The following is a 13,540-nucleotide window of genomic DNA, read 5'->3' on the forward strand; positions in this document are numbered from 1 at the left end:
CTTTTGAGATAAGCAAATGGCTGTTGTTTTTGAGTTTATTAATATAGCAAATTACATGACAAATTTTAAACCAATCTTGTATTCTTGGGATAAAACCCACTTGCTTATGATATATTATCTTTTTCATTCATTGCTGGTTTAACTTGCTAATATTTTTGAATCTATGTTTATAAGGGATATTGCTCTGTAATTTTCTTCTGTAAAGTCTGTTTGGTTCTGATATCAGAGAAGAATTTGTATAACATTTATTTCTTAAATATTTGGTAAAGTATACCAGTGAAGTAATCTGGCCTGGAGTTTTCATTGTGTACCAGTTTTTAACTACATATTTAATTTAATTAGCAGCTATCAGGATATTCCAGTCATCTATTACTTCTTGAACAAACATTGGTAGTTTGGGTCATTCAAGGAATGGGACCATCTCTTCTAAGTTGTTAAATTTATTGGCACAAAGATGCTTATTATTCCCTCATTATACTTTTATTATCTGTAGAGGATGTAGTGATGTCACCTCTCACTATGTTATTGTTGTCACATATTTTACCTATATATGTGGCATAAACTCCATATTTTTAATTATTTTATAATTATTTTAATTAATGTATTTTAATTAATTTATTTAGAGAGAGAGAGGAAGGGAAAAAGAGAGGGAGAGCAAGAGAGAGCGAGAAACAACAATTTGTCATTCCACTTATTTATGATTTCATTGGTTGATTCTTGTATGTGCCCTGACGGGATTGAACCTATAACCTTGGCCTTTTGGGATGATGCTCTAATCAACTGAGTTACTCAGATAGGGTATTATTTTCATTTAAAAAGTTGATTTAAATAATAGGTTGTTTTAAAGAGATTTAAATAATAAGAAAATATCATATATTTACCAGTTATCAGTTCCAAAGCTCTTTATTCTTTCATGTAGCTCTGTAATATATTTCCATTTGGTATCATTTTCCTTCTGTTTGTAGAATTTTTTTGAACATATCTTAGAATGCAGGTTGGCTCATGATAATTCTTTCATCCCTTGTATGTCTGATTTTTCCTTTTCCTTTTTGTTTCTAAAAAAATTGAAATAGAATCACATACCGTAATATTCACTGTTTAAAAGTATACAAATCAGGCACTGGTAGCGTGGCTCAGTTGGTTAAAACATCATTCCATACACCAAAAGGTAGTGGGACCCATTCCTGGTCAGGGCACATACTTAAGTTGTGGGTTCAGTCCCTGGTTGATGTGTGTAAAGGGGGCAACATCTCACCTCGATGTTTCTCTCTCTCTCCCTCAAATCAATAATAACATATACTCAGGTAAGGATTTTTTTTTGGTATATGACTCATGGGTTTTTACTATCTTCACAAGGTTGTGCAATTATTTTCACTATCTATTTCCAGAACATTTTATCCCCCCCCCGCAAATTTCCATTTTCATTAATATTCACTCTACATTCTCCCCTCCCTCCCAAACCCTGGTAACCACTAGTGTACTTTTTGTCTCTATGTCTTTCATTTTTGAAAGATATTTTTATTGCTTAAAGAATTCTAGGTTGAAAGGGCTTTTATTTACAGTTCTTTAAAAATATTTTTTCACTGCTTTCCCATATTATTTTATTTTTTATTTTTTAATTTTCAATTACAGTTGACATTCAATATTATTTTACATTATTCTCAGGTGTACGGCATAGTAGTTAAACATTTATATTGATATAATTTACAAAGTGATCACCTTGGCAAGTCTAGTACCTAGACTTGGTGGTCTAGTATTATGTATGATTACATACATAGTTATTATAATATTATTGACTATATTCCCTATGATGTACTTTATATAACCAAGACTATTTTGCAACTACCAATTTGTACTTCTTAATCCCTTCACCCAGCCCTCAACCCCCTCCCCACCAACCTGGCAGCCATCAGTCTATTCTCTATCTATGATTCTATTTCTGTTTTGTTTGTTCATTTATTTTGTTCTTTAGATTCCACACATAACTGAAATCATATGTTTGTTATTCTCAGTCTGACTTACTTCACTTAGCACAATACCCTCTAGCTCCATCCATGCTGTTACAGATAGTAAAGGTTAAGTTTATGACCACAAAATAATACCAACTCTACACAAACAATTCCAAAAATATCAAACAGAAGACAAGAGCTCCTAACTTATTGTAAGAAGCCAAGATTATCTTTAAAATGAAACAAGACAAAAACATTATAAGAAAAGAACACTATAGATGAAAATCCCTCATGAACAAAAGTTCTATACAAAATTAAATTCAATAACATATTAAAATCACAAAACATCATATGACCAAGTAAGGTTTATCCCTGGAATGCAAGGTTAGTTTAACACTTGAAAACCAATCAATATGCATTGATATATGAGCTAAAATTAAAAATCATATGCTCACCTATATAGATGTCAAAAAAGCATTTAACAAAATTCAACACCTATTCTTTTAAAAAAGATTTTATATATTTACTTTTAGAGAGAGGGGAAGGGATGGAGAAAAAGAGGAAGAGAAACATCAGTGCCAGGGGATCTGAACCACAACCCAGGCATGTGCCCTGACTGGGAATTGAACTGGTGACCTTTTTTTCATTTGCAAGCCAGTGCTCAATCCACTAAGCCACACCAGCCAGGGCTCAACATCTATTCTTGATAAATACTCTCCGGAAACTAAATTAGAAGGGAACTTCCTCAGTCTCATAAGGTCATCTAAAGAAGTCTATTGTTACTGTTATACTTAATAGTGAAAACTTAAATATTAATACTTCCCACATAAGATGAGGAGTCAGATAAGGTGTCTTTTCTTATCAATTTAACTCAGTACTGTACCAGTGTTCTAGCCAGTGCAATCAGGCAAAATAAGAAATGAAATCCATCCAGAATGAAAAGTAAGAATTTAAACTGTTTTTATTTGTAGATTATATAATCACCTATGTAAAAATATGCTGAAATCTTTTTTAAAAGAAGGTAGACCTAATAATTAATAACAGTAAGGTTTCAAGATACAAGATCAATATATAAAAATTAATTGTATTTCTATGTACTAGTAATAAGTAATTAGAAATTTGAATAGAAAAACATTACCATATACTATAACATGGAAATATGAAATACTTAAGAGATGAACTCAACAAAAAAGTAAAATATGTATACACAAAGCCTATAAATATTGCTAAAAGAAATGAAAGAAGAGCTAAATAAATGGAAAGATATACCTTGTTCACAGATCAGAAGATTCAATATTATAAAGACATCAACTGTCCTGAAATTAACTTACATCTTTATGCAATGTCAATCAAACTACCAGCATGGCTTTTTGTAGAAACTGACAAGTTGATTCTAAAATTCTTATGGAAATGCAAAGAATGTAGAATATCCAAACCACTCTGAAAAGACAAACAAATCTGGAGGCATAACACTCTTGATTTAGAGAATTATTATAAGCTACACTAATTATAGTATTATTAATATAAAGTTAGAAAAATAGATCAATGGAATAAAACAGAAAGTCCAGAAATAAACCCAATCATACGCATATGTCTTTGATTTTTGACAAAGGCACGATAAATGATAATGAAGTGGAGAGGGGGTAATCTTTTCAACAAATTGTGCTGGAACAGTTACATATACATACGCCAAAAAAAGAACATTGACCCATATCTCAGACCATATGCAAAATTTAACTCAAAATGGTTCATAGACTTAAATGTAAAAAACATAAATCTATAAAACTTTTGGAAGAAAACATGGGTAAATCTTTCTGACCATGGGCTAGACAGAGACTTCTTAGGTATAACATCAAAAGTACAATTCATAGCTCTGACCCGTGTGGCTCAATTGGGTGTCTTCCCGAAAATCAAACCAGTTTGATTGCTGGTCAGGGTGCGTATCTGGGGTGCAGATTCCATCCCAGGTCAGAGCATGTACTAGAAGCCACTGATTGATGTTTCTGTCTCACATAGATGTTTCTCTTCCCATTCCCCTCTCTCTAAAAATAAATAAATAAATTGTACTTTCTTTAAAGTACAATCCATAAAAGAACCAGTTGATCAACTGGGCTTGGTTAAAATGTAAACCTTCTATTCTTTAAATGACACTCTTAGGATAATGAAAAGACACAGGCTGGGAAAAATATTTGCAAAACAGATACCTGTTAAAAGACTTGTATCAAGAAAATGTATTTTCAAAACTCAATAATGAGATAACAATGAATAAAGAACTGAGTAAAAGGTTTGAACAGACGATTTAAAACACACAGATCGCAAATTAATGTAAGAAAAGATTCTCAACATCATTAGTTAATAGGTAAATGCAAATTAAAACCACTATGAGACAACACTAAATAGCTATTAGAATGGTTGAAATTAAAAAGACTTACCATATCAAGTATTGAGGAGGGTGGGAGGAACTGAAATTCTTGTGAACTTCTGGTGACAATATCAATATTACAACCATTTTGGGAAACAATGTGGCAGTTTCTTAGGTTGAACATATAAGGAACATATGATCCACTCAGTCCACTCTTAGGTATTTGCTCCATATAAAGAGTTGTACACAAATGTTTACAGAAGCTTTATTTTTAATAGCCCCAAGCTGGAAACAGCTCAACTGTCCATGAAGAAATGAATGGATAAACAAACCAGCATATTCACAAAATGGAATACCACTCGGCAATAAAAAAGAATGAACTATTGGTACCTATTGCAACATAGGTGAATCTTAAAATTATCATGCTGAGTAAGAGAAGCCAGCCAAAAAAGAATACATGCTGTATGATTATACTCTAGAGAATTAAAAACACATCTATAACAACAAAAGAAGACTGTTGGGTATTTAGAGATAGGGGACAGGGAGGGAGGGATCGCCAAAGTGCAAGGGAAAAGTTTTGGAGGTGAGAGATATGTTCCCATCTTGACTTTAGTGATGATTTCATGGGTGTATACTCATATAAAATTGTACACTTTAAATACATGCAGTTTATTATAAACTATATAAGCTTTAGTGAAATGTATGTGCATATAAACTTTGTATATAAAATTATACCTATTTATTGAGATGTAAGTGACTTGTAAAAAACTATATATAAAACTTTTGTTTTAAAACTTGGTCTCAGAAGTGAAAATGTTACTTCCTCTCTTGTTTCATTGGCCAGTAAAAATCAAATGTTCACACCTCACTAGAAGGGACCATGAAAGTGCATTCTTAGCACATGCCTGGATAGAGTTGAGTGTTTGTGTTTGTGTATAGTTCCAATGAGCCCTAATGACTTAGCAGTAAGCATGCTAGTTTTTTACAAATAGAACACTTGCCCTAGTTATTATGCAATGGAATTCACACCTATTTGTACAGCCAACAAACAATAGTAGACTTAGCAGCCATCACTCAAAAGTCCTGCAAAGGTTCAGTTGTTTTGCTTATATTAGTAAGGAACACAAGTCAAATCCTATTGGCCAAGTAACCTAGACCTTTACCTACTAATTCTGAAATTAGTGTTTCTTAGAATCTAAAAAATAAATAGAACTAGGAGAAAACATAAATAAGCATTTGGCCTACTTCCTGTCCCAACGTGATTAAATTTAATGCCGCAGAAGAGAGCTGGAGGGTCAGATATTTTATAATGATAAATTCAGTCTCCTAAATTTATTCTCTTTATAGTCAAGAAATTGCTTCTCATGTCCGACTAAAAATATTTTTTAATTTAAACTAATTTATTTTTGTTCTGTTCTTATCAGTCACTATGATGAATTGGTCAGAAATATTAAAGCATAAGTTCTGTGGCAGAGAAAAGATTAACACCCTTATTGTATAAAAGTCTCTTGCACATTGGTAAGGAAAAAAATATAAACATTTTACTTTTTCTAGCAACATCACAAATTGTATTACTACAGCCTCTACGTCACCCCTAGCAGGCCTTTCTTTGAAAAACACATTGAAATGCTGCACCTGCTCTAGTATTTTCTGTAGCTTTTCATTTATGCTTTAAAATAATTCTAATTTTTTGAAAGAAAACAAAAATTTTGATTAAAAATGGTCCATGGACACAGGCAATTCAGAAGGGAAAACTTATATGACAGTAAACATATAAGATGAGAAAATAAGTAATTTATTATTCAAAATAGTAATTTAAATAAAAATAGCAAGGAGATGCCATTACAGCTGTAAAATTAGCAAATATATGTTAAAAATGACAATAATATTCTTGAGTATCAAGCCCATACTTACGGTAAGATAATCAATCGGTACAAACGTTCTCATTGTATGAGAATGAACGGAGCATGCACATTTATAACTTTTTGCTAGTACCGTATTTTTCAGACTATAAGACACACTTTTCACCCCCAAATTTGGAAGGAATAATAGTTGTTAATGCTGCTGTTAAGTTCTGTTTACATTTACATTGGTGAAATATTATATTATTTATGTTATTAAATATTTTACCACATTTTTTGCTTCAAAATTTTTCCCCTATTTTCCTCCTCTAAAACCTAGGTGTGTCTTATGGTCCAAAAATACATTATATATTTTTAATTCTGCAATAAACATGTCCTACTTTTATAACAAAATACACACTTTTAATTGAAAGCAATATTGCTGTTTTAAAGTTCTCTCTGACCTTTCTCTTCTCCAAGCTCACCAACTCCAATTTCTTTCATCTTTCCTTACAAGGCCTATGTTCATACTGAAAAAAATATTTTTCAGGGGTTTCAGAACTTTTTTCATTCTCTCCATGTTCTTAATTCAGTTCAGTTGACTTTCTGAATTTGTCTACCAGTACAGGTTTGAATTTTTGAAAAACACTTTTCTGGCTTCTCTTTTAAATTGTAAAGTTATATCTGCATTGCATATCACCTAAAGCATCCATTAGCTAGATTGACATTTAAAAATATGTTCACACTAACTTTATTCTTCTATTCAAAAATACATATTAAATACCTTTTATACACTCTGGTACTGGCCCTCGGCTTGCCAGCAGAGATGTATGGGTATCTGTGTATGTGGGAATATAAATTATACGTGTATATCCAAAATATGTGTATATCCATTTGTATAAAACATGCACAAGACACTGGGCTCAGTGCCCGATAAGCTTTGCTTCATTAAGTCTTCACAACAATCTTCTGCGATCATTATATTATTTCTATTTCATGGATAACGTTTAAGAGGAGCTGTAATATTCCAAAGAAAAGCTCAGCCTCACAGATGGTATCCAGGAAGGGAAGAAGGTAGAGAAATGAAACTGTGTACAAGGCCATATGAGAAATGCCACAAATGTGATTTAAAACAAAAACAAAAACAAAAACAAAAACAAAGAACTTCCTGAACCTTCACTGGTTTCAATAATTTTATCATACACAGCGGCCTTCAGGGGTGTGTGAACAGAACCGTGGCAAAGGACCCCATGTTCACACAGACCCCACACCCGGCGTTTAATGCCGCCTTGAAATTTTAAGTATTTTTTCTTTAAATTTCTGCTTTGTAAATGAAGTCTGGGGGATATTGGAAGCATGCGCCTTGGAGTCTCCAGCTCCCCAGCCATCTGCTGGCCGTCAGCTCCCCATTGCCTGGCAGCCGGCTGTCCATCACCTGGTGCCTGGGGCCTCGCCCGCCTCACTCTCCACGTCTGCCATCCCAACTGTGACCACTGCTGCCTTCCACCCAGTGTGGCAACTGGTTTGTGTTGTGCTGTGAGACCCATGTTATGAGGTCCATGTTCTTTCGTGACCCTCTGCCTCCAGTGGGGCCCAGGAAGGTCAGGGTGGGTTACATGCACCCCAGAAATGCTTTTCAGCAAGGGTGGGTGACAGCAGTCACCCCTACGAGGGCTGACAGCACCACAGCTGTTGGGGAGAAAGGGGTGGACTCCCCAGGGAAAGGCCTTTTGCCTGCCCCCAGCCCAGGCAGTGAACACATCCTGGTACTGAGGTTGCAGTGGGCTTTGAGACTCACCAGCTGCTTCAGGGGGACTGCAGCTAGAAGGAGGGGTCCATGGCCGGACAGACAGGGTCCAGGTGCCTGGCAGAACCTATACTTACCCTGTGAGTATCCCCTGTTCAAGGAAATTACATTAAATGGCAAATTGAAAAAACCATGACAGGCCAAGAGAGCAAGTGGAAAAGACAGGAAAAGCTTCACAAAGTACCACTAACAGTGCATTTTTTCCTGTTTTTTAAACAAAGGAAGTGTATTTTCATTTTACACTGGACAAGAAAATTATGTAGCCAGCCCTGCTGTCCTATGGTCAGACCACACGTCATTGTAGCTGCAGATGACAGAGGAGGGAACAGTTTACTCTACGAGGAAAGGTGACTCATTTGATTACTCCACCCTTATTTACCTTTGTCTTCAAAATGTTTATACACAGAGTCCTACTGCTTGCTGTTCCTGGTATTGGAAGATGACGTACTGGTGACTGCTATCTGGCTGGCCAGCCAGAGGATAAGGGCTGTGTATTACATGGATGGTAGTGTACTGGGTAGAACTGCTGCCCCAGGGTGCATTCCTTTCAGCTTTATTGAAAGCCACATTCTGTAGGGATCTCTCTGATGAAAAGCTGTTCCCCCTTTGAAGATGCCTGCCTGAGTACCAAACAGGTCTCTGAGCACTGCTTCCCCAGCATTGCTCATTCCTGCAGATAACTGCCTTAATGCACTGGAAAGAGCAACCTGGTACTGACGCTGTCATGACAGTCAGTCATCAGGGTCATCTCTGCATAGAAAGGACAGATGGGACAGACAGTTCTCAATCACAGCAAGGCACGTCCCTGGAGAAGTCACTCTTGGGTTAGTTGGATTTTCTAACACAAACAATATAATATCGTTATGTAGCTACATACCTAAGGGTTAGTCTGAACTTGTCTATTTTAATGACCATAAATGCCATATTAAAAAAAATGGTGAATATAATTATATACTGTCCAATAGTAAGCTTTTAAAATGTAAGTCAGTCTGATAATAAGGAAATACATCTTATAAATTTTCAGTTAATTTTGTTTCACTATTTAGGAGATTCCTGCAGAAGGGAGTTTATGCATGGATGGAAAGAACGGGGAGGAAAGGGCCATAACAGGGTGGAGGAGCTGTGGGCAGGGAGGGGAGAATCCAGGGGGCAGTAGCCTTCAGGGGGTATGTGCTGCCTGGCATCACCTCATAACAGTGTGTACCTGGCAAAGAGCTCCCAGGAGAAATTGCTGAAGAGTGAGTTGCCTAGGTCAAAACTACCCTGTCATCATTTTATTATTAGTTATTAAGAAACAAGCATTTATGGCCTTGAAGTGAGAAATCAAATATGTTTTTATGCTGGAGATTGACTTAAAATCACTCTTTTACCTGCCTCAAATCTCTGCTTAGCTGGGTATAACCAGACATAAGATGGTAAACACCCAACTTATCTACATAGGACTTAGATTTTTTTAGTCATTTTCAACCCCTTTCCAGACATTTCAACCCACCCTCATCTTTATTATTATTTTTTACCAAAATGTGTGCCTCATAATGCAGTAAGAAAGGTAAAGAAAATGCTGTTATTCCTTTCCATTTATCTGCCACTCCGCTTGAGCCCATCAGAAGGCAAAGTATGAAATATTGGGATGCCTTTTCCTCTGCTCCCTGTCTATCATTCTGAAGTTTTTGCAGGTCCCACCCCTCCTCCTCTAGCTCTGTGGAATTGCTTATGTCTTAGATGAAGAGAGTTCAATGGTCAGAAAAAAAAATAGAGACAGAAAAACAGAACAAATCCCATGGGCCCCTGGACCTGCTGTAGGGCAAAGGTCTCAGGTCCCACTTCCTGGCCACCCAGATTGGAGAAGACTGGCAGCTGTTTATAGGGGCTGGTCCCGAAAGGGGTACATACACATCACTACCTGCATCCTACTGGCCACAGTTCAGTCACTTGCAAGGCCTAACTGCAAGAAAGGTTAAAAGCGGTGGTCCGTGGCACTACTTCTGCCACACTAAACAGCTGGTGCCACAATACCCAGGAAAAGTTCAGAAATTGGAGGGGTGGGGTGGGATGGGAGAAATAGATTTAAAAAAATGTACTTGAAAAGTAACTAAATAAAATTTAATATTAAAAAAAAAGAAAGAAATTGGAAGAACACCACTTTGGAAACCTAGAGTGGTGGGTGGGGCTGAAAACTGGAAGATTTGCTAACAGTTTCATTAGGTACAGTTAGACTCTGTGGAGCTAGGCACTTGCCCTTCTCCCCCCAGAAGCAGATGGAAAGTTTATCCTTTGAAGTAGACAGGCAGGCTGTGGACTTGGAAACACCAGCATAGCAACGTGAAAGAGATAAGAAACCCGACTGAAAACCCTGGTATTAAAGTTCAAGCCTAATGACTAAGACTTGATATTCCCATCCTCTTTCTCCCACTCAGTTCCAGGATACTAAAAGCCATACTTAAACTTTCCAAGCAGCATTCCTTTTCAACAAAAGCAAATAGTCTAGGACTTATAGACTATACGGACTTATAGATCTTCCTGGTGAAAAGGTGCGTCCTGACCGTTCACCCTACAGTGCGCCCCACGCACACTCAGAGAATCTTCCACTGAGCTTTTCAGTTCCTCGCATTCATGAACGTGTGAACAAAGAGAAAGCCAAGAATTACCAAGTAATTAAAGAGAGCCTCTAAAATGAAAGACAAATTCTAAAGTACACAAATAGAAAATGAATTCATATCTAAGAGGAAATATAAAGAGCAAAAGAAACCTTAGGGGGGAAACATTATTAATTAATATCTTCAGAGATACGAGAATGTATTGTATACATAAAACAACAAAAAAAACAGGGTCGCTATTTAAAAGCTCATCCTTGTGACAAGCAAGAGCATTTGAAAATTAAAAAATAGGATAGACAAAGTTAAGAATTCAATAGAAGGGGTGAAAGAAAAAGTTGGAAAAGTCTCCCAGAGAGTAGAACAAAAGGCAAAAAGAAGAAAACAAGAGAAATAAGAGAATAAAATTATAGGATCAGTTTAAAAGTTTCAACATCTCACTGATGAGAATTCCAAAAGAGTGAGATAAGGGACAGGAGATATTATCAAAGGATTTCCCAGAACTGAACGTCATGAGTTATATTGAAAGGGCCCAAAGGAGACTTGCAGTAATGCACATCACTGTAAAAGTTCAGAACACCAAGAATGAAGAGTTGAGAAGCCTACAGAGGCCACAAACAAGTCACAGCAGAAGCCAGGAGATAATGGCAATACAAAGAACAAACAATCCAATAAAAAATGGGCAAAGGACCCAAATAGAAACCTCTCCAAAGAAGGCATACAGATGCCCAATAGACATATGAAAAGATACTCAGTCACTAATCACCAGAGAAATGCAAATTAAAACCACGAGATATCACCTCACACCTGTCAGAATGGCTATCGTCAATAAATCAACAAACAACGAGTGTTGGCTAGGAAGTGGAAAAAAGGGAACCCTCATGCACCACTGGTGGGAATGCAGATTGGTACAGCCACTGTGGAAAACAGTATGAAGATTCCTCAAAAATTAAAAGTGGAACTGCCTTATGACACAGCATTTCCACTTCTGGGTATATTTCTGAAGAAACAAACCCAAAACACTAATTCTAAAGAATATGTGCACCCCCACGTTCATTGCAGCATTATTTACAAGAGATGAGATTTGGAAGCAGTCCAAGTGTCCATCAGTAGGTGAGTGGATAAAAAAAGCTATGGTATATTTACACAATGGAATACACTCTGTTATAAAAAAGAGGGAATTCTTACCCTTTGCAACACCATGGATGGACCTGGAGAACATTATGCTGAGTGAAATAAACCAGTCAGAGAAAGACAAATATATGATTTCACCCATATGTGGGATCTAATGAACAAAATAAACTAACGAACAAAATAGAAACAGACTCATAGACACAGAACACACTGACAGCCGTGAGAAGGGAGAATGGTCACAGGGCTAAGTGAAAACGGTGAAGGGATTAAACCAAAAAAAACCCTCATAGATGTAGAGAACAGTATGGCGATGGCCAGGGGAAAATGAGGTCTGGGAGGAGGAAGAGGTCCGTAAGGGGGAGAAGGGCGAGGAAGTAGAGCTGACTTGGAGTGGTGAACACACAGTACAATATACAGATGATGTATTATAGAATTGTACACCTGAAACCTATATAATTTTATTAACCAATGTGGCCCCAATAAAATTGAAAAGTAAAAAAAAATAAATAAATAATGGATCGATGCCTTCAAAATTCTGAAAGGAAATGATTCCGAATTTATAAATCTATACTTGGCCAGACTATCATTGAACTATGAAGGGTAACTGCAACTAATTCTTAAATGGTTCAAGAAAAAAAATATGCATATACAATAAAGAAAAAAGGCATGGTAAAGTAAATACAGTAAAAATGTTAAAAATGGTGAGTTGCTAAAGGTATTAAGGAGGTTTGGGTAATAGTCTTGTAAGTTTTTAAGTTTGAAAAAAAAGGATAAGGGTAGAATAAAGGAATTTTGAGATGCGTAGGGTCTCTACACCACTGTAGAAAGGGATGTGTTCCACACAAACAAGGAGGTAAAAGAACAAAGTACAACCACGGGATCGAGAAAGCAGCTGCAATTTGTGCAGTTTGTCTGGAGAGTGACCAGTCTAGTCTGGAGCAGGAGGACCAGGGACAGAGGCTTATTTCCAATAAAATATGGATTGATAGATTAGCCATCGGGAGGAGTTGTATAGTTCAGACAGAGATGACTAAGTGTACAGGACCCTAGAAAATAGAGTAAAGCAAAATTTGAGTTAATTATTAACTCCAGGGAAAATGAACAATTGCATAAGAATGGAGATATAAATGGTGTGGTTCAGCCATGAACAAGATTTATGTGGTCGTAATAATATAAAAATGAATATATAATATAATCACAGTGGAGGAAAATGGTATATTAATGGTGGTATAAAAGAGATCATTCCTCACCCTGGCTGTTATGGTTCAGTTGGTTGGAGCATCATCCCGTCACAGAAAGGTTGTGGGTTCAGTTCTCGGTCAGGGCACATGCCTAGGCTTCAGGTTCAATTCCCAGTCAGGGCATACAAGAGGCAACCAATAGATGCTTCTTTCTTGCATCAATGTTTCTCTCCCTTCCTCTCTCCCCTTCACTCTCTAAAATATCCCTGGGTGAGGATTAAGAAAAAGAGGTTATTCCTCATATTCCGCAGTAAGAAATCAATAAATAATGTATTAAATGGAAAAATCAAGATGAACAGTAGAAACCTATTATTGGAAATACAGGGGTAAACAGGAGAAAACAGTTAAAGAATTGTTTCTGAGAAATGGGAAACATAGTGGGTAGGGATAAGAAGATCTATTTTTTTTATTTAACCTTGCCCAAGGATATGTTTTTATTAATTTGAGAGAGAGAGAAGGGGAAAGCAAGGGAGAGAAATATCAACGCGAGAAACATGGATTGGCTGCTTCCTGTATGCACTCGGACTGTGGGGGTCAATCCCACAGTTTAGGTGTGTGCCCTGACTAGAACTGAACCCACAACTTTCTGGTGCATGGGGCAGCACTCCAACC

The 13,540-nt window shown here is 36.5% G+C and overlaps 1 pseudogene; it reads right to left on the bottom strand.

Annotated features, from left to right (window-relative positions):
• Nucleotides 1-7,699, bottom strand: part of LOC119065970 (60S ribosomal protein L4-like) — a 45,855-nt pseudogene extending 38,156 nt beyond the window's left edge.
• Between the last annotated feature and the right edge of the window lie 5,841 nt (nucleotides 7,700-13,540).

This window comes from Artibeus jamaicensis, unplaced genomic scaffold (genome assembly GCF_021234435.1).
Source record: "Artibeus jamaicensis isolate MK-2021 breed Jamaican fruit bat unplaced genomic scaffold, CSHL_Jam_final contig_384, whole genome shotgun sequence".
NCBI classification, from domain to species: domain Eukaryota; kingdom Metazoa; phylum Chordata; class Mammalia; order Chiroptera; family Phyllostomidae; genus Artibeus; species Artibeus jamaicensis.